Raw genomic sequence first — 23,888 nt, 5'->3', positions numbered from 1 at the left:
TTGAAGGATTTTCGGTGAAAATTTGAACTTTTCATGGAGTCGAGAATTGTGGCCCATTTCCCTCTAGGACGCATAGCTAAGGAGATACAGCCATTTTAAAGTTTTTAAAAGTGAAAATTCGATTTTTGAAGGATTTTCAATGAAATTTTGAATTTTTTGATGGAGTCACGAATTATGGCCCATTTCTCTCTAGCGCGCATAGTTTGGGAGACATAGCCATTTTAAAGTTTTCAGATTGAAAATTTGAAAACTTAGTTAAGGAGATACAGCCATTTTAAAGTTTTTAAGGTAAAAATATGATTTTTGAAGGATTTTCAGTGAATTTTTGAATTTTTTGATGGAGTCACGAATTATGGCCCATTTCCCTCTAGGACGCATAGTTTAGGAGATACGCTGTTATAAAGTTTTCAAAGTGAAAATTCGTTTTTGTTTTTATTAAAATTTGTCTATTTTATTATTAAAAAACGATCTTAAAATTGATTTTTCTTAATATATTCCCTGCAAACCATTGCCCATTATTGACTAATGTAGAGGGTTTTTATGGCTAATAGACTTTAGTTTGTCATACCTATAAACTTTCCCCTTAAAGCAACTGATAAGACTTCCGCAGTGAAAGAGATACTCAACAGGAGCTACCAACTGTCTCAACTACCATTTTCGCCCCAATAAGAAACAGTTTATCGCGAGCTGTCGATCCTAACGGTTCCACGGAAATTCGAAAAAACGAACAATAAAATCGTTTCCGTTCTTTGAACAGCGTCGCCGCCGCCACACACCCCTCAACCTAACATTGAAAACCGAGAACGTAAAGATAATATATTGTAGTACAACGTTATTGTGTCTTTCTTGTGCAAACTTCGACGGACGGACGGACAGACATAGAAAATCAAACAAAGCAAAAACAAACACTCACACGCTAACCGACCAACTGGCCAATTAACCAAGAAACCCACAACCATTCATCCATAAGAAATTGAAATCTATACTTGCTCGTACCTCGTACCTTGTAGCGCTTATCAGTTTGATATATGAAAAAGTAAAGAAATTGATGAGTAATTAAAGTTGTAGTGTCGTCGCAGTCGTCTTCTTAGTCGTGCAACTGTCGTTGCCTCGTGTCGTTATCGTCAATTAGTGGTGTAACGAAATAATAAATACCGATATTCAAAGTGTAATCAAAACAAATCTCGCAACAAAAATAAAACCCCACACATACATGCACATGCAAAGGGCTATTGAAACAATTCTAAGGTGATTGCAATAACATAGCTTAACTCCCAGAAACTAGTGCAACATCTCTCTCTCTCTTTGTCTCTCTCCCTCTTTCTCTCTTTCTATTAAAGAGTACACAAATAGATGACAGCCAATTGCTCATTGCATAGAGCTGCCATAAAACGCATGTGATGGGAAAAGTCCAATCAATTTCATGTTAATCAAAGAAATAACAAATAATCAAAGAAGCTAGAAAAACAATCTGAAGAATGCCTTCGATATCAATGCGAGGGTTGTGTGAAAAGTGAAGGAAATCCTTAAAAATTAAAGATAAATGTGCTGTGCTTTATTGTTAATCAAACAAAAAAAAAAAAACGAACATAACAACAACAAAACAAATAATTTAGTTCTCATTTTTGTGTTGGCGTCTGGTAATTGGGTCATTGGTGCAGTAGCATTCCTTAAACTGCATACTGCTTACTATTGCAGCCTTGTTTGTTAATATTGCCTGGGCCATAAATGATAAAAAAAATCCCCTAAATAAACAAGTTTATTTATATTTGCCATTAATGCAGCAGTGTGATTTTGGAAATTGTATGGTTTAACGTGAAAAGCCACAAAGGTGAATTAAAAAATGTAAACGTGAAGTTGGATTGTAAAATTTAAAGAAAAAATACTGAATCTTGGGAACCCACCACCATGGATTCTGCTAAAATTTTACACAAAATAAGTTAAGTTGAAGGGCATAATTTTATGGTTTTTTGGACCGTACTTGGCACAGTTGATGGAAGTCTTAACGAAATGAATTTTAACGAAATCGGTCGAAAATTGTGCCTTTCAGGCGCTAAAGATGTCAAATCCTGAGATCGGTTTATATGGGAGCTATGTCAGTTTATACACCCATTTGGATCGTACTAGGCTCAGCTGTTGGAAGTCCTACCAGAACACTACATGCAAATTTTTAGTCAAATCGGACAAAAATTGTGCCTTCCAGGGACTCAAGAAGTCAAATCGTGAGATCGGTTTATATAGGAGCTCTACCAGGTTATAGACCGATTTGGACCGTAATTGGCGCAGTTGTTGAAAGTCATAACATAACACTATGCGGCTCGTAAGGGCTCAGAAAGTCAAATCGGGAGATCGGTTTATATGGGAGCAATGTCAGGTTATAAACTGACTTAGAGCGTACTTGGCACAGTTGTTGGAAGTCTTAACGGAACACTACATGCAAACATTTAGCCAAATCGGATATAAATTGTGGCTTCCAGGGGCTCAAGAAGTCAAATCGTGAGATCGGTTTATATGGAAGCTATAACAGGTTATACACCGATTTGGATCGGAAGTCATAACAACACACCATGTGCAAAATTTAAGCCAAATTTAACAAAATTGCGGCTTGCAAGAGCTGAAGATGTCAAATCGGGAGATCGGTTTATATGGGAGCTATATCAGATTATAGACCGATTTGGATCGTACTTGGCACAGCTACTGGAAGTCATAACAACACATCACGTGCAAAATTTCAGCAAAATCGGACAAATTGTGGCTTCCAGGGCCATAAGAAGTCAATCGATCGAAATCGAATTCACGATATCGACAGACACACGGACGGACGGACATGGCTAGGTCAACTTAAAATGTCATGACGATCAAGAATATATATACTTTATGTGGTCTTAGACGCATATTTCGAGGTGTTACAAACAGAATGAAGAAATTAGTATACCCCCATCCTCTGGTGGTGGGTATAAAAATCTGTGAAAATCTTATACGAGTATATTTAAATAGATATGTAAGTGGCTTAGCTACAAGGTATGACATACTATGAGGCGTATGACTAATGCTCATACATTCTACTGGACTGGACCAGTGCGCACTGGTCCCGCTGGTTCACTTCCTACAATCCGACTTTTATGGGCCCAAAACCTAAATCGAGAGATCGGTCTATACGGCAGCTATATGCAAAACTTGATCAATGTAGGTCAAATAACGAAAGTATGTTGAAGGGCCTAACACAACTCACTGTCCCAAATTTCGGCGAAATCGGACAATAAATGCGCCTTTTATGGGCCTAAGACCTTAAATTGAGAGATCGTTCTATATGTCAGCTATATCCAAAGCTGGACCGATCTGGGCTCTCCTGCGCCTTCTTTAACCCTCTAATATTTTTTTTAGGGTGGGGACAATTCGCCCTGAATGTAGCTATCGATTTCGTGCTACTGTAACCTATGTCCGCCTATGACGCTGAACGCCTTTTTTCGAATCCTGGCGAGAACATCGGACTAAATTTAAAGCGGTGGTTCCCCTATTAAAACGTACACCCTGGCGGTATGCCTGGACATCAAGGGGGCTTTTAACAATGTGCGGACCGACACACTGATCTAAACCTTAAATCACTACCGGGTGGACCCGGTCCTTAGAGACTGGATAAACCATATGCTAAGAAACAGGTGGATAAATTGTGTGTCCCATGGCATAAATATGAGGGAGAAAGTGGCACAAGACACGCCACAGGGGGGCATTTTATCGCCACTCCTAGGGATGAGCACCACAAATGACCTATTACGGGTGCTAACTGAGGAGGGATTTGAACCCGTCTGCTACGCAGACGGTGTTATAATACTTCTAAGGGGGTAAGGATCCGAACGAGATATGCAGAAGGGCCGAAAGGGTCTTGCATATGGCATATGACTGGGCTAGACCCAGAGGTCTCAGTGTTAACCCAAAGAAGACTGAAATATGCCTGTTCACGAGGAAGACGAAGGTGGGCCAACTAAAAGCACCACGTTTCCCCAATAAGACAATTTCGATATCTGACTTAGGTGTGATCTTGGATAGGAAACTGAATAGGAAGTGTCACATTCAGGAGCGTACTGAGAAGCCTCACAGTTGTTGGGCACTATGTAGGCGGGCCGTAGGCTTGAAATGGGTCCTGAATTCGAGGTTAGTCCAGTGGCTCTATAGGATCGTGATTACAACATACAACAGGTTCAGAGAACATGTTGTCTTGCCTTAGGCGGAGCGATGGGGACCACTTCCACTAGGGCACTGGAGACTATTCTAGATATCTGACCCATTGACATACAGATTAAGAGTGAGGCAGCCACTGCGGCTATGAGACTAAAGGCAATGGAAGAATGGATTGAGAATGGGAGCAACTCATACCATCGCGGTATAATCGAGGCGATGATAGAAAATCTGGAAGAAAGGGAAGAGGTTTCCGATCGGATACCTGTGATGAACCTTGAAGTCGAGTGCGAGGTACTGCTGCCATCAGTACAGTCTTGGATTGACGGAATCCTAGTATTGCCATCTGGAAGATCATGTTAAACATATGGATCAAAGCTAGAGGACTGAGTGGGCCTGGGGGTCTACATTGAGAACCCAGGGACTGAGATCCGTTTTAGACTGCCTGTCCATAATACGGTAATGCAGGCGGAGATCCGGGCGATCACGGTTTGGTGGTAACGCGAGGACGTCGAGTGTGAACATCTTTACAGACAATAAAATTGCCAGAAGGGCAATAACAACCAGGACGGTAAGGTCACGAACAGTCTTGCTGTGTAAGAAGGAGATTAACGCCTTCTCTGAGGATGGCAAAATCAGCATCTTTTGGGTGCCGGGTCATAACGGAATGAAAGGGCAGACGATTTGGCGGTGAAGGCTGTCAATAAACTTGTTTAACCCGAAGCCTTTCGGCTTCCGAGTTAAGGGAGTGGACGACGAATGCTCATGGAACACGACGAATGCATGTGGAACAGCGAAATAGTCGGTAGGATGGCGAAAATCCTATGGGGGGATCCAGAACGTGAGAAGACGAGGCTATTACTGAAATGAAGTAAGAAGGAGGTCAGTGTAGCTATTGGTAGTATAACGGGACTCATAGGACTACGAGCTCACTTATGTAAAATCTGTGCGGCAAGTAATAATATGTGTAGGGCATGTGGGGAGGAAGATGAGACATTGGAGCATTTCTTATGCCGTTGCCTGGCTTTCGCGTCTAACTGATACCGGCACTAAGGTGGGGACACAATACCAGACATGAACCAACTACGGGGAGTGGTATTGAAAACAATTAAGAATTTTGTAAGTAGCACAGAATTCCTAACTTAAAATTCTTTTTTTAGAGGTTACTTTATAGTTTTTAGAACGCACAACAAGCCGATTACTGGCTAAGGTGTATGTCCATAGTGGCATGGAGCGGATTAATATCTGCCCCCTCTTTTATCTAACCCAACCTATCCTCTTTCAATGCTGGCGACATTTGAGCGGTAAAATGTCATGCGTGGTTATGCACAAAATTTTCTTTACAGAGGTGTCATGTCCGTGAAGTTAAAGTTAACTAAAAACTAGCAGAGACACAAACCCATTCAATTAGCAGCACCCTGTTACGAGCTTAGCAGAGCTATGCTAACAATTTAACAGAAAAGATCTAAAAATAAAATCAAGAAAAAGAATGAAAAAATTCATAGAAACGACAACAAGAGCACCTAATGGACCACAAAAATTGCGAATTTTGTAAAAAAAATTATCTAACAAAGTTAAAAATGCATAAGAGACAAACCTACAACACCAAAAAGTCCAAAGCGAAAAGATCCTTGTGTCTCTGCTAGTTAAAGTTAACTTTATCTTCACGGACATAGAGAAGTCGCACTGCGGCACGCCGTTCCGAGTTGGCTATAAAAAAGGACCCTTGTCATTGAGTTTAAACTTGAATCGTTAAGCACTCATTGATGTGTGAGAAGTTTGCCCCTGCTCGGTTCCTGGCCAAATATTTACTCTACACCCAAATGCCTTTCTTTTAAGTCCTATATTACCGTATTGGTAAATATTCCCAATTTAGGGGGTATATCTGGGTAGGTCACTAGGCCATTAAAGTAAATATTAGATTCGCAATCTACTTTCAAAGACATTTCATATGAGTCCCATAATGGCATGATCGGTAAATAAGTTGTGTTTGAGGATGGGGTGGATCCCAGGGTCTTTGTCCCAAAAATGAATATAAATTTCCTGAAAATCAATCAATTTACATCCCAAATAGCCCTTATATAACAGGGAGGTATTTTGGGGTGGGGCGGCTCCCAAACCTCGTGAATGGTCTATATATCCATTTGGCAGGTTTTGGGCAGTCACACCGCGTCACCTGACCCCAACAATAGAAACCATGTTTTGGTGACGTGAAAATGCAAAAAACTATAATTTTTGAAAATTAGGTTAATGAGAAGTGCTTTTTAGGGGAGACATTCCGACTCAAATATGGATATCAAATTCGTGCTCCACTCCCAAATCCCTTTAATTTGAGCCCCATATTGCCGTGGTCGGTAAGTATGAACCGGTAAGTGTGTTTTGGGGCTGGGGCGGCCACCGGCATTTTGCCCAAATACCGCTGATTTGAACTCTATATTGCTTTAGTCGCAAATGAAGTTTAGTTAAGAGGGTGATTTGGGGCGTACCCCCAAACACTTGGCTCCAAAATTGGATATCAAATTCGTTTTCTACTCTCAAATACCTTTCATTAGAGTCCCATATTGCCATTATGGGTCAATTAACCTAATCGACGCGTTTTCAGGAAGAAAAGCGCCACCTAGACTTGAACGCAAATGTAAATGTCATATTCGTAATCTACTCCCAAATATCTTCCATTTGAATCCCATATAGCCATGGTCGGCTGATATGCCCATTTGGGGGTGGGGCGACCTCCCATTACTTGGACCTAATTTGTTATGCCATATTTGTAATCTACTGCCGAATGTTTTTCGTTTGGGTCCCATATTGATAGGAACGTCGAATATATCTATTTAGAGGAGTTTTGGGGATGGGGCGGCCCGCTGGGTAGTTGGACCCAAAATTCAATACGATCTTCGTTTTCTAGTCTCCAATACATTTCATTTGATACTCATATTGTGCCTATCGGTCCATTTTTGGTTTTGGGTGGCGTTTATGGGTAAGGGGAAGGGTCCGCCACCATCTGATATCTAAAAATTATAGAACCTATGTTTCCTTCAACAAAAACCCACATAATCTGTGAACATTTGAAGAAAATCGGTTCAGCCGATGCCCATTTGAGGCGTTTTGGGGGGTGAGGTGACCCCCTATACTTTGATTTGATTTTGTATGCCAGATTCGAAATCTACTCCAGAATAGCTCTCATTTGAGCCCCATATTGACAAGAACATCAGTTTTGGAGTTGGTGCGGTCCGATGGCTACTTAGGCTCAAATTTTGATACCATATTCATATTCTACTCTCCTATACCTTTCATTTGATACCCATATTTTCCCGATCGGTCTAATTTTGATTTTGGGTGGTGTTTTTACATAAGGGGGAGGGTCCGCCCCCTTCCGATATCGAAAAATTATACAACCTATGTTCCATTCCAGACCAACCCACACAATATGCGAAAATTCGGAGAAAATCGGTTCTGCCGTTTTTGAGTCTATACGGAACAAACAAGCAAACTGAATCCCATACAGCCCGCCGTGACCCCTTATAATGTATAAGGGGGGATATGAATTTATATTCCAGATTCGTTACCTACTCCCGCATACTTTTCATTTGATACCCATATTGTCCTTATCGGTCCACTTTTGATTTTGGGTGGTATTTTTGGGGAAACGGGGGAGGGTCCGCTCCCTTCAGATGTTAAAAAATTATACGGCCTATTCCTTATTCATTACTTTGTTCTTAATTTACTCCCGCATACCTTTCATTTGAGTCCCATATTGTCATGCACGTCCAATAAACCTATTTTAGGGTGTTTTGGGAATGGGGCGGCCACCCAGTTACATGCACCTGATTTTCAATATATGCATTTTCTATATGGAACAAACAAACAAACCGACAAAAACAAATTCATTTTTATACCCACCGCCATAGGATGGGGGTCATTCTGTCAGTAACACCTCGATATATTCGTCTAAGACCCCCCTTCAGATATTAAAAAATTATAGAGCCTATTCCTTTTCTTTACTATATTCGAAATCTACTCCCGAATACCTTTCATTTGAGTCCCATATTGTCATTCTAGTTCAATAAACCTCTTTTAGTGTGTTTTGGGGTTGGGGCGGCCACCCAGTTATATGCACCTGATTTTTAATATGCAATTCGTACTCTATTCCTGAATGCCTTTCACTTGATTTCAATATTGTCCTGATCGGTATACTTTTTTTTTGAGTAGTACTTTTGCAGAAGGGGGAGGCCCCCCTTCCGATATCAAAAAATTATAAAGCCTGTGTTTCCTTCCAGACCAACCTACACAATCTTTGAAAATTTCAAGGTAATCGGTTCTATATGGAACAAAGAAACAAACCGACAAAAACAACTTCATTTTTATACTCACCGCCATAGGATGGGGGTCGACACCTCGAAATATTCGTCTAAGATCCCATAACGTATATATTCTTGATCGTCTCGACGTTCTGAGTCGATCTAGCCATGTCTGTCCGTTCGTCTATCGAAATCACCATGGTGATCGAACGCGTAAAGCTAGCCGCTTGAAACTGTGCACAAATACTTAATATTGATGTAGGTCATTGGGGATGGGGCCATATCGGTTCAGATTTAGATATAGCTCCTATATAAACCGATCTTCCGATTTGACTTCTTGAGCCCCTAGAAGCCGTAATTTTTGCCCGATTTAGCTGACATTTTGTATGTGGTGTTCAGTTATGACTTCCAACAACTGTGCGAAGTACGGTCCAAATCGGTCTATAACCTGATATAGCTCCCATATAAACCGATCTCAGGATTTTACTTCTTGAGCCGGTGCAAGCCGCAATTTAAGTCAGATTTGGCTAAAATTGAGCATGGGGTTTTCTGTTATGACTTTCAACAACTGTGCCAAGTACGGGCCGAATCGGTCTACTACCTGATATAGCTCCCATATAAACCGATATACCAATTTGACTTCTTGAGCTCCTGGAAGCCGCAATTTTTATCCGATTTGGCTGAAATTTTGCATGTGGTGTTCCCTTATGACTTTCAACAATTGTGTGATGTACGGTCCAAATCGGTCTATAACCTGATATAGCTCCCATATAAACCGATCTCCAGATTTGACTTCTTGAGCCCTTACAAGCCGCAATTTTTGCCCGATATGGTTGAAATTTTGCGTGAGGTGTTATGTCATGATTTCCAACTACTGTGCCATGTACAGTCCAAATCGGCTCAGAACTTGATATAGCTCCCATATAAACCGATCCCTCGATTTGACTTCTTGAGCCTTACAAGCCACTACTTTCGTCCGATTTGGCTGAAATTTTGTATTTAGTGTTCTGTCATAATTTAAAATAACTGTGCTACGTATGGTCCAAATCGGTCTATGACCTGATATAGCTCCCATATAAACCGATTTCCCGATTTGACTTCATGAACCCTTACAAGCCGCAATTTTTGTTCGATTGGTCTGAAATTGATCATGTAGTGTTTGTTATGTCTTTCAATAACTGTGCCAAGTAAGGTCCTAATCGACCTATAACCAGATATAGCTCCCATATGAACCGATTTTCCGATTTGAGCACTTACTAGCCTCAATTTTTGTTCGATTTGCCTGAAATATTGCATGCTGTGTTCTGTTACGACTTTCAACAACTGTTCCAAGTACGGTCCGAATCGGTCTATAACCTGATATAGCTCCCATATTAACCGATCTCCCGATTATACCTCTAGGGGGCGCAATTCTTATCCGAAATTTTGTGCAACGATTTCTCCGTTTAAATAACGTTTAAAATACGTGCCAATTATGTTCTGAAACCGTGTATAAACGAATATAGCTCCCGTATAAACAGATCTTTCCATTTTACTTCTTGAGCCCCTAAATGGCGCAATTCTTATTCGATTTGGCTGAAATTTCAAGCAATGACCTCTGATATGGTATTCAACATCCAAACCAAGCATGGACCATCCGAAGCGGTTTATAACCTCATTTAGCTCCAATAGCATAGCAATTCTTAGCCATTATCCCTTGTTTGCATGTAAAGAGATACCTGGCAAAGAACTTGACAAAAGTAATTCATGGTGGAGGGTATATAAGATTTGGCCAGGCCGAACTAAGTATGAGTTTACTTCACTTTAGCGTCTCATTTCTTTAAGGACTTGTCTGAATAAGCGTATGAGAATATTCCCAATTTGTTGGGCTTTATAAAGCTTTCTGAATGGTCCAACGGTAGGAACTCGAATGCATTTTGCTTCTCCTGTTCTCCTGTGGTATCATAATGAACAAAAATGTCGATTGTAGACTGCCACTTAAACTTTAACCTAACATAGGCGGATAGGCTAACATAATATTGTATATTATTGTCAAGGACACTTGAGCTTAACGTATTTTCTATGAAAATCAAAACACAGCAATTATTTAAATTTATTGAGTAGGGTATAAACTTGCATTCGATATGTGTACTTAAATGCTTATCTTTATAGCGAACAAAATATTTACTATCACTAAATGGGCTGTCATATCCTATCTAACCAATTATGGCTTAGCATATTTGTTTAAGTTAAAATATTTTGTTGTTAAATTTATACTAACCAACCATTTAAATTGTTCTATTCGAAGCAAATTGACATTCTAATAACACATGCTATTTAAATTTGATAACAGTTCTTAACTTGTCCATATCGAAATATAATGTAGAAGCTTATCAGTGTTCGTTTGTTTTCAAATGTAAGGTACCTAAACGACTGGGATCATTTTCTCGGTTGCCTTGCCGATTTCCATTACCGATTTTTATTACCTTGGAAAACATATATATAATATATATATATATAATGTGCTAGGTTGGCCAGCGTTTGCGGCTCCCTTTTGACGTGGTCCAAATTTAAAAATTATTTGTATTCCGATTTAACTCTCAAATAACTTTCATTGGAATCCCATATTGTCCCGTTTGGTTAACATGTCCAATTGGGGCATAATTTTGGGATGGGGCGACTCCCCGGGAATCGACCTTAATTTTAATATAAGTATCGTGTTCTACTCTCAAATACTTTTCGTTCGAATCACATCTTGTTCCGTACGGTGTACACGCCCGTTTGGTGCCCAATTCCCCGCATGGGAATTGATCCCAAACTTTTATACGATTTTCGTATTCCACTCTCAAATACCTTTCGTTTGAATCCCATATTGTCTCGATGGGCTTACATGACCTTTCATTTGATACCCATACTCTCCAATCGGTAAGATGTCATTTTTGTATACTACTCTCAAATACCCTTCCTTTGAATCCCATCTTGTTCCGTAAGGTGTACACGTCCGTTTGGTGCATAATTTTGGGGTGTGGCTTCCCGCATGGGAGTTGATCCCAAACTTTCATACGATTTTCGTATTCCACTCTCAAATACCTTTCGTTTGAATCCCATATTGTCTCGGCTTACATGACCGTATGGGGGGTGAGTTTTAGAATGGGACGGTCTTCCTGATACTTGACCCCAGATTTTCATATAAGTTTCATATTCTACTTCCAATTACCTTTAATTTGATACCCATCTGACTCCAATCGGTAAAGATGTCATTTTTGTATACTACTCTCAAATACCTTTCGATTGAATCCCATATTGTTCCGTGAGGTGTACACGTCCGTTTGGTGCATAATTTTGAGGAGTGGCTTCCCGCATGGCAATTGATCCCAAACTTTTATCGATTTTCGTATTCCACTCTCAAATACCTTTCGTTTGAATCCCGTATTGTCTCGGCTTACATGACCGTATGGGGGGTGATTTTTAGAATGGGACGGTCTTCCTGATACTTGACCCCAAATTTTCATATAAGTTTCGTAGTCTACTTCCAATTACCTTTAATTTGATACCCATCTGACTCCAATGGGTAAAAATGTCATTTTTGTAAGGTTTTTGAGGGTGGGGCGGCCCCTCGACATGTGTCCCACCGTGGACCCAATTTTTAATACCATATTCGTAGTCTACTCTCCAATGCCTTTCATTCGATATCCATATTGTTGCGATCTGTCCATTTTTGAATTTGGATGGTATTTTTGGGGTAAGGGGAGAGGGTCCGTCCCCTTCATACATAGCAAAACTTATATAACCTTTTGTTCCTTCCAGACCATATTAATACTCTACTCCCGAATACTTTTCATTTAAGTCCCATATTTTAACAATCGGTCCACTTTTGATTTTGGGCGGTACATTTTTGGCGAATTTTTGGCCTGGGGTGACCCCCCAAGTACTTGGACCCAATTTTTAATATCATATTCGTATTTTACTCTCAAATTCCTTTCATTTGAATCCCATATTGTCCGAATCGGTCCATTTCTCATTTTTGGCGGTGCTGTTGATATTAAGGGGAGTGTCCGCCCACTTCAGATATCAACAAATTAGATAGGCCATTGCTCCTTCCAGACCAATCTACATAATCTGTAAAAATTTCTAGAAAATCGGTTCGGCCGTTTCCGAGTCTATACAGAACAATCTAACATACAAACATAGATTTGTTATACCCACCACCATAAGATGGGGGTATACTAATCTAGTCATTCCGTTTGTAACACCTCGAAATATTCGTCTAAGACGCCATTAAGTATATATATTCTTGATCGCCTCGACGTTCAGAGTCGATCTAGCCCCGTCCGGCCGTCGGTCGAAATCTCGATAGCGGTCGAACGCGTAAAGAAATTTTGAACAGGTGCTTAACATTGATGTAGGTCATTGGGGATTGCAAATGGGCTATATCGGTTCAGATTTACATATCTGAACCGATCTCCCGATTTGACTTCTTGAGCACCGGGAAGCCGCAATTTTTGTGCGATTTGACTGAAATTCACTTAATAACCTGATATAGCTCCCATATAAATCGATCTCCCGATTTGACTTCTTGAGCCCTTACAAACCCTAATTTTGCACATAGTATTCTATTAAAACTTCCAACAACTGTGCCAAGTAAGGTCAGAATCGGTCTGTAACCTGATATAGCTCCCATATAAACCGTTTACCCGATTTGACTTTGACCTGAGCCCCTGGAATCCGCAATTTTTGTCCGATTTGGCTGAAATTTTGCATGCGGTATTCTGTTACGACTTCCAACAACTATGCTCCTATGTAAACCGGTCTCTCGATCATCATTATTTGGTTCCTAGAAGCTTAAGTTTTTGCTGGTTTGACAGAAGATTGGGGGTGGGTAGCCCCACGAGACGTAAGGGCCAATTGCTATATCAAATTCGTACTCTATTCTCAAATGCCTTTCATTGTATACCCATATTGTCCCAATCGGTACATATATCCGTTTGGGTGGGTTTTGGAGTAGGGTGTCCTTCCCGGTTATTAGAGCCCAAAGTGTTATACCAATTTTGTGTTTTCGAGCTACCATAAGGTGGCACACAAAATTTCACTTAAATCGATGCACCCACCTCCGAGATCTGAGAATTTTGAAAATTGGTGTAAGGGTGAGGGTCCGTACCCCTCTCCTGGATATCACAAAATGATAAGGGCTATGTTCTACCATCTGTGAAAAATGAAATGAAAATCGGTTCAGCCGTTTTTGAGTCTATTCGGAACAACGAAACAAACAAAGCGCAACACTTTAATTTTTATATAATAGACTAGCTGGACGGGACCCGCTCCGCAGCGCCTTCCTTCACTCTCTTATTTTATATGAGCCCTATACTGTCTCGTCAGGAAATAAGTCCTGCTTGGGGGTGTTGGAACGGCCTTTCAGATATTTCGCCCAATGTTGATATCATAGAGGTGCTCTACTCACAAATACTTTCCACTTGAGTCCCATTTTGTCATTATTGGCTTATATTCCACTTGGCTGGCTTTGGTGGTGGGGCGGCCCCCTACATATCCCACCCTAAATAAGGATGCCAAATTTCTGTTTTTGAGTGTGTAATAACAAACTAAATTTCGCCTCAACCATCTTCGAGATCTGGCGTTTTTGAAAATAGGGTAAGGGGAGGGTCCGCCCATTAAAGTTTGGATGTTAGAACCCCATCATTCTCTTGGTTTGGTGGTGGTGGATACCAGATTCATACTCTAGGTGAGTTTATGAGGTGGGGCGTTCCTGAAACACTTGGCCATGAAACAGATACAGATTTGAGCTCCAATAATCCACAAATATGTACAGTTTGGGGGGTATGTTGGATGGGGCGGACACCCACGCACTTGCAAATGCAAATTTTCCCCTGAACATTCTACGCACTTAGCCCTGAAAAATATCAGCATCGTGCTTTACTCTCAAATGTCTTTAATTTGAGCACAATTGCCATTGTTTTGGGGGGGGGAGTTTATGGGGTGAGACTACCCCCAAACACTTGGCCTCAAAATTGGATATCAAATTCTTTTTCTACTATTAAATACCTATTAGTTGAGCCCCTTATTGTCATAGCAGGTAAACATGGCCGGTTTGAAGGAAGTTTAGGGGGCGGACCCTGAAATAATATAAGCATCGTGCTAGAGCACGATTTTGTTTGGACCCCATAATCTCAAGCATTTTTATAAAGCTATAAGATATTCAGTGCTACGGGTCTGGTTCAGATCCACACTAATTAATTTTTTTGTATGCTTACCTACATTCAAAATCATATTTCAAAGCTACCACTTGCGATACCACATTTTTGAAGCTCTGCAAGTCCTCTTGTGTCAATACTAATTTGAGAGCAATAAGTGCACTCTACTACCAAAGACCTTTTATTGATTTCCCATTCTATCCTAATCGGCTTTCGTATATTAATTTTGGGTAAGATAGGGGGAGGGGCATTGCCCTCTGACACATCCTGTCATTTGAGTACAATATATTCTTGGTCGTCCCGACGCTAAGACCCAAAAAACAATTTATTTGAGTCCTTTATTGTCGCAATCTACATGTCCTGCTGAAGGGCAGGACATGACCCAGATACTTGAAGCCTTGTATCAACATTAGATTCGAACTTTCGCATATTATCCCTCTCGAACTACACGTCCTATTAAAGAGTATTTAGTGGGTGGGCGGGTCCCAGTCTCTGTCCCAAATTTATATACCGAATTCGTAGTCAACTCCCAAAGGCCTTTCATTTGATACCCATTATGTGACGTGGGCATGAATTTTAGGGGTTTTTGGGGTTGGGGGAGGCCCCGTAGACATCTTGGGCCAAATTCTTATAACAAATGTGTACTCAACTTCCAAAAACCCTTCCATTGGATACCCATATTGTCCCAATCAGTAAATGTGTCCTTTTGGGTGGTGTTTTTGGGGAGTGGGGAGACCCCTTAGACACCAAGGAATAAATTTTTATATCAGCTTTTTACTCAACTTTTCATTTAATATTTATATTGTTCCAATCGGTAAATATGTCCAGCTGGGCGATTTAGCGGGGTGGGGAGACCCCTCAGCCACCAAGGAATAAATTTTTATGTCAGATTTGTACTCTACTTTTAAAGCTGCAAAAGTGTCCTGTTGAGTGGTGTTTTTGGAGGTGGGGGACCCCCCCCGGTACTTATGGTGACATTTTAATGCCAAGTTCGTACTCTAATCTTAAATACCTTTCATTTGATACCCATATTGTCCCAATCGGTAACATGCCCGTTCGGGTGGGTTTAGGGATAGGGCGTTCCCCCCTGTTATTTCACCCCAAAATTTTATAAAAATTTCGTATTTTTGGGGTACCATAAGGTGGCATGCGAAATTACGCTTAATACGGAGCACCCATCTCCGAGATCTGGCGTTTTTGGAAATTGGGGTATGGGGGAGGGTTCGCCCCCCGCCCGTTCGTGCGTCTGTCGAAACCACGCTAACTTTCGAAGGAGTAAAGCTCAGCGCTTGAAATTTTGCACAAATATGTTTTATTAGTGTAGGTTGGTTGACAACCTACACTAATAAAAATCGGTCCATATTTTGATATAACTGCCATATAAATCGATCTTGGGTTTTGACTTCTTCAGCTTTTAGAGGGCACAATTCTTTTCCGATTTGCCTGTAGTTTTGCACGTGGTGTTTTGGTATCACTTCCAACAACTGTGCTAAGTATGGTTCAAATCGGTTCATAACCGGGTATAGCTGCCACATAAACCGATCTGGGATCTTGACTTATTAAGCCACTAGAGGGCGCAGTTCACATCCGATTTGGTTGAAATTTTGCATGAGGTGTTTTGTTATGACTTCCAACAACTGTGCCTAGTATGGCGCTAATCGATACATAACCTGATATAGCTGCCATATAAACTGGGATCTTGACTTCTTAAGCCTCTACAGGTCGCAACTCCCAGGACCTTTAACATACGTGTCCACTATGGTCTGAATCGATCTATAGCTTGATATAAATCGGTTCAGATTAAGATATAGCTGCCATATATGAATATCGTCTATTTTGACTTCCAGAGCCACTGCAACGTTTTCCTCGACAACTACCACAATATCTACGAAGTTTGCTCCAAATCGGTTCAGATTTGGATATAGCTCCCATGTATATGTTCATCCAATTTTGAGAAATATTGCAATAAATTGGTCATTTGTTACCCGATTCTCTCGAATGAACGAAGCAGGAAGGATTTTCTCTTGACTCTCAACATTACTGGTGAATTTTATGGAAATCGGTTCAGATTTAGATATAGCTCTCATATATATATATATTGCCCGATTTTAATTTTTAAGGTCACATCAAGCGCATTTTTTGAGCAATTGTGTTAAAATTTTGCACAACGCTATCATTAGCGACTTCTACAATTTCTGAGAAGTTTGGTCCAAAATCGGTTCAGATTTAGATATAGCTTCCATATATATGTTAGATAATACAGTTTGAACATATTTGCTTTGCTCGAAATTTGATACGGATTGTTTAATGACCCATCTGAAAACATCCTCCGAGGGGTATCAAAATTACCTCAGAATTGGATATAGCTCGCACATTGTACTTATAGGGTAGGTGTAGGGTATTATACAGTTGGCACCAACCGACTTTTGCCCTTCCTTACTGGTTTCATTTATAAAAGGTACATTGTTGGGTCTCAGTTCAATATTTTCATGTCGGAATGACGGATTTTACTTCTTTTTCCCCTATAACCTCAATTTTTGGCTGATTTGGCAGAAAATTTGCAAGTGGGGTTCTGGTACGACTTTCAGCGATGGTGCCAAGAATGATCCAAAACTGTGTTTAACCTGATATAGCTTACATATAAACCGATCCCCCTAAATGACTTCCGGGTCCTCTATAACCGCAATTGTTGGCTGATTTGGCTGATTTTACTATGATTTAGATTTTACTATGACTTCCGACATCCATGATAAGTAAAAACGAAATGCCTTTTCTGGTAAAATTATGCCCCTCAACTAAGTTTAGTTTGCGAAATTTTTAGCAGAATCCATGGTGGTGGGTTTCCAAGATTCGGCCCAGCCGAACTTACCATGTTATTATCGGAGTCGAATAGGAGTCGTAAATTTGTTTGTCTTTGGAGTCGAAGTCGAGCAATTTTAGCAGCAGCCCTGGTATAAACTTGCAATCATATACTGTCAATTATTTCCAGGTTCTACTAAGATAACCCATAAATATCTTTTGCTTCCTAAGGGTGGTGGGGGTAGTGTCAGTGCACTCACATAAGAAACCCATATTTTCATTTTTTTCTCGTTTCCATTTTCTTATCAGTAAATGACAGTTGTGAAAACAATTGATTTGATTATTGTCGTTTTGATTCGTGGTTTCTCTCTACTGTTGGACAGACAAGTATTTATTTATCGCTGTTGTGCACACATGTTTTGCGAAATAGGTAAATAGGTAAACTTTTTGCTGTCTTCTCTAATGTACTCTGAGACCCTACACTAAATATTATGAGAGGTGGGAGTGATATAATAGATAAGACCTAAATTATAAGATGATCTCGTCTTATTTAGTATAAAGGTAGTGGAACGAAAAGAAAAAAAAACATTTAAATTAGCATAGTAAAAAGGATTTTATGACATTTTGCATGCTTAGAACAAGTAATAATAGGACTTCCATATAAAATAATCTCCGGATCTAGATTCAAGACAATCTTGAAATTATACTTTAATGGGTCACAAATCAATATTTGGATGTATCATAAATGGAATGACAAGAAAAGTATACTCTCATCCCAAGGTGATGGTAATAAAATCTGTCCAAAGTGATTTTAAGAGGATATTAAACAAATCATTAAATCACAAACCGACAAAAATGTTTTTAAAAATTATATGCCCATAACATTTTTCTTTAAAATCACAATGATTTATTTTTATAAAGGCTAACATCGATATTCGCAAGACATGCTTCATTATTCATAAAACTTAATGTAGATATGAAATAGGCATATTTGAAGTACGATTATTGGACAGATTTCCTTTATAGAATTGTCAAATAAACCTATTTTGAACCTTCATTAAGTTTACCGAATAAGACAAAATTTTTGGAAATTCAAACCGAATAGACTTGAGGGAGATTGCGAGCATTCGTTATCACATAAACATAAAAATTGATCTTTACTGAAAAACATGTCATTCCATTCTCGTTGAAATAAATTTGGAAGATCGATTTTAAAATTTCCTAAGAAAACGCTGGTCTCTTTTTCCTCTCTTTTAAATTTCTTAATTTTTTCTTTTTAACTAAGGAATTTTTCCAACACTTCAAATGATTACATATTATTTGAAGTGTTAAAAATGTTGTCGTTTTGTTTATATTTGTCTTTTGTATTGGTGTTGCTACTGAGAGCTGAAACAATACTATATATACTATTGTATATGGACAAAAAAATAAATAAAAGAATAATATAAACAAGTAACCAGTTAAAGCGTGCTAAGTTCGGCCGAACCGAATCTTGGGAATCCACCACCATGTTTTCTGCTAAAATATGGGAGCTATATCAGGTTATAGACCGATTTGGACCGTACTTCGCACAGTTATTGGAAGTCATAACAAAACACTATGTGCAAAATTTCAGGCAAATCGGACGAAAATTGCGGCTTCAAAGGGCTCAAGAAGTCAAATCGGGAGATCGGTTTATATGGGAGCTATATCAGGTTATAGACCGATTCAGACCGTACTTGGCATAGTTGTTGGAAGTCATAAGAAAACACTATGTGCACAATTTCAACCGATTCGGACAAAAATTGCGGCTTCCAGGAGCTAAAGAAGTCAAATCGGGAGATCGGTTTATATGGGAGCTATATCAGGTTCTTGATCGATTTGGACCGTACTTAACACAGTTGTTGGAAGTCATAACAAAACACTACGTGCAAAATTTCGGCCCATTCGGACAAAAATTGCGGCTTGTAAGGGTTAAAGAATTCAAATCGGGAGATCGGTTTATATGGGAGCTATATCAGGTTATAAACCGATTTGTACCGTACTAAGCACAATTGTTGAAAGTTATAACAGAACACTATCTGCAAAATTTCAGTCAAATCGGACAAAATTTGCGGCTACCAAGGGCTCAAGAAGTCAAATTGGGAGGTCGGTTTATATGAAAGCTATATCAGGTTATAGACCGATTTGGACCGTACTCAGCACAGTTGTTGAAAGTCATAAAAAACACTATGTGTAAAATTTCAGCCCATTCGGACAAAAAATGCGGCTTGTAAGGGCTCAAGAAGTCAAATCGGGTGATCGGTTCATATGGAAGCTATATCCAAATCTGAACCGATATGGCCCATTTAGAATCTCCAAAGACCTACGTCAATAAAAAGTATCTCTGCAAAATTTCAAGCGGTTGGCTTTACGCATTCGACCTCTATCGTGATTTCGACAGACAGACGGACGTACATAGCTGGATTGCCTCACGATGTCGACGATCAAGAATATATATACTTTATGGTGTCTTTGACGAATATTTCGAGGAGTTACAAACGGAATGACTAGATAAGTATACCCCCATCCTATGGTGGTGGATATAAAAATACGATAAACAAGTTAAAATGCATTTAGTACGGCCCTGCCGAACATTTGATACCCATAACCATATTTATTAGCAAAAAACACTACTATACCCATATTAATCTTCAAATATATTGTAGGTCGATCTTAATCATATTTGAGGCGCAACATTCTCCTCTACCGTTGAACGTTAGTCGTGTATTTGTCACATTTTGATGTTAAAGTCACTTCGGTAATAGTTAAACTTTTATAAACCTCGTCTGTGGTTAAGGATGGCCCTTTTACGCAAAAATGCAAAACTACTTTTAAGCCAAAAGTGCTTCGTTTACAGTAAAAGATAATTTGTTACACGAAGGTGATTCTTTTCGAATCATGGAGAAACGTTCGTTTATGGTTAATGAATTATTTTTTTTACACGTAGAGAGGTAAAAATAGAAAAGGTTTCTTTGAATTTGTTGCCAGATATACTTTTTTAGGGTCAAGGCCTGGGGGTAATAAATACCAATTCAGGGTGATAATATTAAAGCAATAGAAAAAAAAACCCAAAGGAGATTAGAGTTCTCAGGCCATACCAACCCTAGATAAAGAAAAAAAAATCAAACATATGGGACAAAAACATGAAACATATAGGAAAACCTTTGCGACAAACAAATCCACAGTTGAAGGTAAGAAGGTGAATTTGAAAATTTTTGATGTAAAAGGCACTTCGCTTAGGGAAAAACCTTAAAGAACATCTTCTGTGGTACGAGGGTTGCTTTTTATATTTCGAGATTGAGCAACTCATTTTTGAAGTTATACGTACTCAGAACGTTTTGACATACGTTCGTTACGTTAAACAAGTAAAAAGGCATAAAGTTCGGCCGGACCGAACTTTGGGTATAGATGGAAACCCCCTTTCGTCACATTCCGGTAAAAATTGGATAACTTAGGCACCCAAATTCGGCACAGATATTGAGTGGTCTAATAAATATAAGTCACTGTTGCATTCTGTATTTCAAAATTCAACAAAATCGGGTAATAAATAAAGCTTTTATGACTTCAGACCCTTCATCGGGATATCGGTCTATATGGCAGCTATATCTAAATACAGTCCGATCTTTACCATATTTGGGTCAGATGGCGGGTGGCCTAAAACAACTTACTGTTTCAAATTTCTGCAAAATCGGATAAAAAACAAAGATTTTATGGGCTTCATGCTTTTTATCGGGAGATCGGTCTGTATGGCAGCTATATTTAAATATAGTCCGATCTGAACCACATTTGGGTCCTATGTTGGGAGACATAAAACTACTCACTGTTTCAAATTTCTGCGCAATCGGTTTAAAAATAAAGATTTTATGGGCTTCGACAGATCGGTCTATATGGCAGCTATATCTAGATATAGTCCGATCTGAACCATATTTGGGTTCTATGTTGGGAGACGTAAGACCACCCACTATTTCAAATTTCAGCGCAATCGGTTTAAAAATAATGCTTTTATGGGCTTCAGACCCTTTATCGGCATATCGGTCTATATGCCAGCTATATCTAGATATAGTCCGTTCTGAACCATCTTTGGGTCTTATTTTGGGAGGCGTAAAATAACTCTCTGTTTTAAATTTCAGCGAAATTGGGTGATAAATAAAGCTTTAATAGGCTTTAGACCCTTAATTGACAGATCGGTCTATATGGCAGCTATATCTAAATATAGTCCGATCTGATCCATATTTGGGTCTTACATTGGGAGGCGTACAAATACTCACTGTTTCAAATTTCAACGAAATCGGTTAAAAAAAAGCTGTAAGGTCTGAAGCCTATCAGACCCTTAATCGATAGATCGGTCTATATGGCAGCTATATCTAAATATAGTCCGATCTGAACCATATTTGGGCCAGGAGCCTGAAAATCACCCACTGTTTCAAATTTCAGCGAAATCGGGTAATAAATAAAGCTTTTATTGGCTTCAGACCCTTTATCGGCAAATCGGTATATATGAAAGTTATATCTAAATATGATCCGATCTGAACCATATTTGGGTCAGATGTCGGGAAGCCTTAACCTACTAACTGTTTCTAATTTTAGTGAAATCGGATTAAAAATGAAGCACTTATGGGTATTAGACCCTTTATCGGTAGATCGGTCTATATAGCAGCTATATCCAAATATGGTCCGATTTATCCCGTTCCAGAACTTAAGCAACGTGCATCAAAAAGACGTATCTGTGCCAAATTTCACCTCAATATCTCAATTTTTGAAGGCTGTAGAGTGATTACAACAGACGTACAGATGGATAGACGGACAGACGGATAGACGGACAGACGGATAGACAGATAGACGGACAGACACACGGACATCGTTAAATCGTCTTAGAATTTTACGACGATCCGAAATATATATATACTTTGTAGGGTCGGAAATTGATATTTCGATGTGTTGCAAACGGAATGACTAAATGAATATACCCCCTATCCTACGGTGGTGGGTATAAAAATTCACCTCGCCCAAAAATGGTATTAAATTGTGAACATATTTGTGCGATTATTTTTTACAACTTTCGACGTGGATTAACTCAACAACAGTGCATCGATGAACTTAATTAAATTTTTGGCGATGAAGCTTCATCAGGGACCAGTGTGTATCGATGGTATGGGGAATTCAATTGAGGTCTAAGTTCACTCCTAGACGAATTTCGTGAAGGTCGTCCATAATCAGTTGTTCGCGGTGCTTCGAAACACGTCTATGACAACGTGGCAGGTGATGAATCGTGGATATACGCGTATGAGCATGAATGTAAACACCAGTAGACTGTATGGCTGTTTCAAGATGAGCCAAATCCAAAAAAAGTTGGTCGCGCACGAAGCACTTCCAAGCAAATGATCGCCTGTTTTTTTCGGAAAAACTGGAAATGTCGCTATCGCACCACTAGAACAACGCAGATCAGTCAATTCTGAGTGGTACACAGCCAATTGTTTGCCAGTTGTCTTCCAAGAAATCAGGAAAACCTACCGCCGTAGACGGATCACTCTACACCATGACAAACAATAGAATTTCTGACCACTAAAAACATCAATTTGATGAGTCATCCGCCGTATAGTCCTGACTTGGACTCTTTATTCCCGTACGTTAAAAATAAAATGAGAAGTTAAAGTTTATCGACACCTGAAGAAGCGGTTGATGCGCTCTAATGCATGTTTTGGAGATACCTCAATCAGAGTGGCAAAAGTGCTTCGACAATTGGTTTAAGCGCATGCAAAAGTGTATAGATCTTATTGGGGAATATTTTGAAAAACAATAAAGCGATTTTCGATGATTCATATTTGTTTTTGTTCTCTAATCCCCAAAATATAGAAGGCAACCCTCGTAAAGGATGGCTCTATTATGCTTCAATTCAAAAATTCTTTTACAGCCAAAAAAAGCTTTGTTACTCAAAAAGATGCATTGTTCAATTCGTTTTTTATCCTGTGTCTCCTCCAATTGACAAAAAATGAGGTGGATTGAGCGTACGGAGGCGTATCTTGAGGGCATGTCCCCCACTTAAACCTTTCCCAGCGGTCATAAAGACCAATCGATACAATATGGAACTTAAAAGATAGGTATTTGGGAGTAGAGTACGACCCAAGGGCCAGTGGGTCCGTCGCATCGTCGAAACCATACGAAACGGGTATATAGACCTATCGATACACCGCACAGTGGGATGAAATCGAAAAAAATAGTAAAAAAAAAGAATATTCCCTTTGAGAACGGATAGATAAAAACAAGTAAAAACGTGCTTAGTTCGGCCGTGCCGAATCTTATATACCCTCCACCATGAATCGAATTTGTCGAGTTCTTTTCCCGGTATCTCTTTTCAGGCAAACGAAGGATAAAAGAGAAGAATTGCTACGCTATTGGAGCTATATCAAGT

The 23,888-nt window shown here is 39.5% G+C and overlaps 1 protein-coding gene across 3 annotated transcripts in view; it reads left to right on the top strand.

Moving 5' to 3' along the window:
• The first annotated feature begins 689 nt into the window (after positions 1-689).
• Positions 690-23,888, top strand: part of LOC106087504 (adenylyl cyclase X E) — a 54,547-nt gene continuing 31,348 nt past the window's right edge. Inside the window, exons 1-2 of one of the 3 annotated variants that reach the window (XM_059360315.1) lie at positions 690-1,248; positions 1,341-1,831. The gene's annotated coding sequence lies outside the window, so the exon portion shown is untranslated. The remainder of the gene's footprint in view (positions 1,249-1,340; positions 1,832-23,888) is intronic. The other 2 variants (XM_013252560.2, XM_013252558.2) reach the window with 2 other exon arrangements.

This window comes from Stomoxys calcitrans, chromosome 1 (assembly GCF_963082655.1).
Source record: "Stomoxys calcitrans chromosome 1, idStoCalc2.1, whole genome shotgun sequence".
NCBI classification, from domain to species: Eukaryota; Metazoa; Arthropoda; class Insecta; order Diptera; family Muscidae; genus Stomoxys; species Stomoxys calcitrans.
This window is presented reverse-complemented; position numbering and strand designations above follow the sequence as displayed.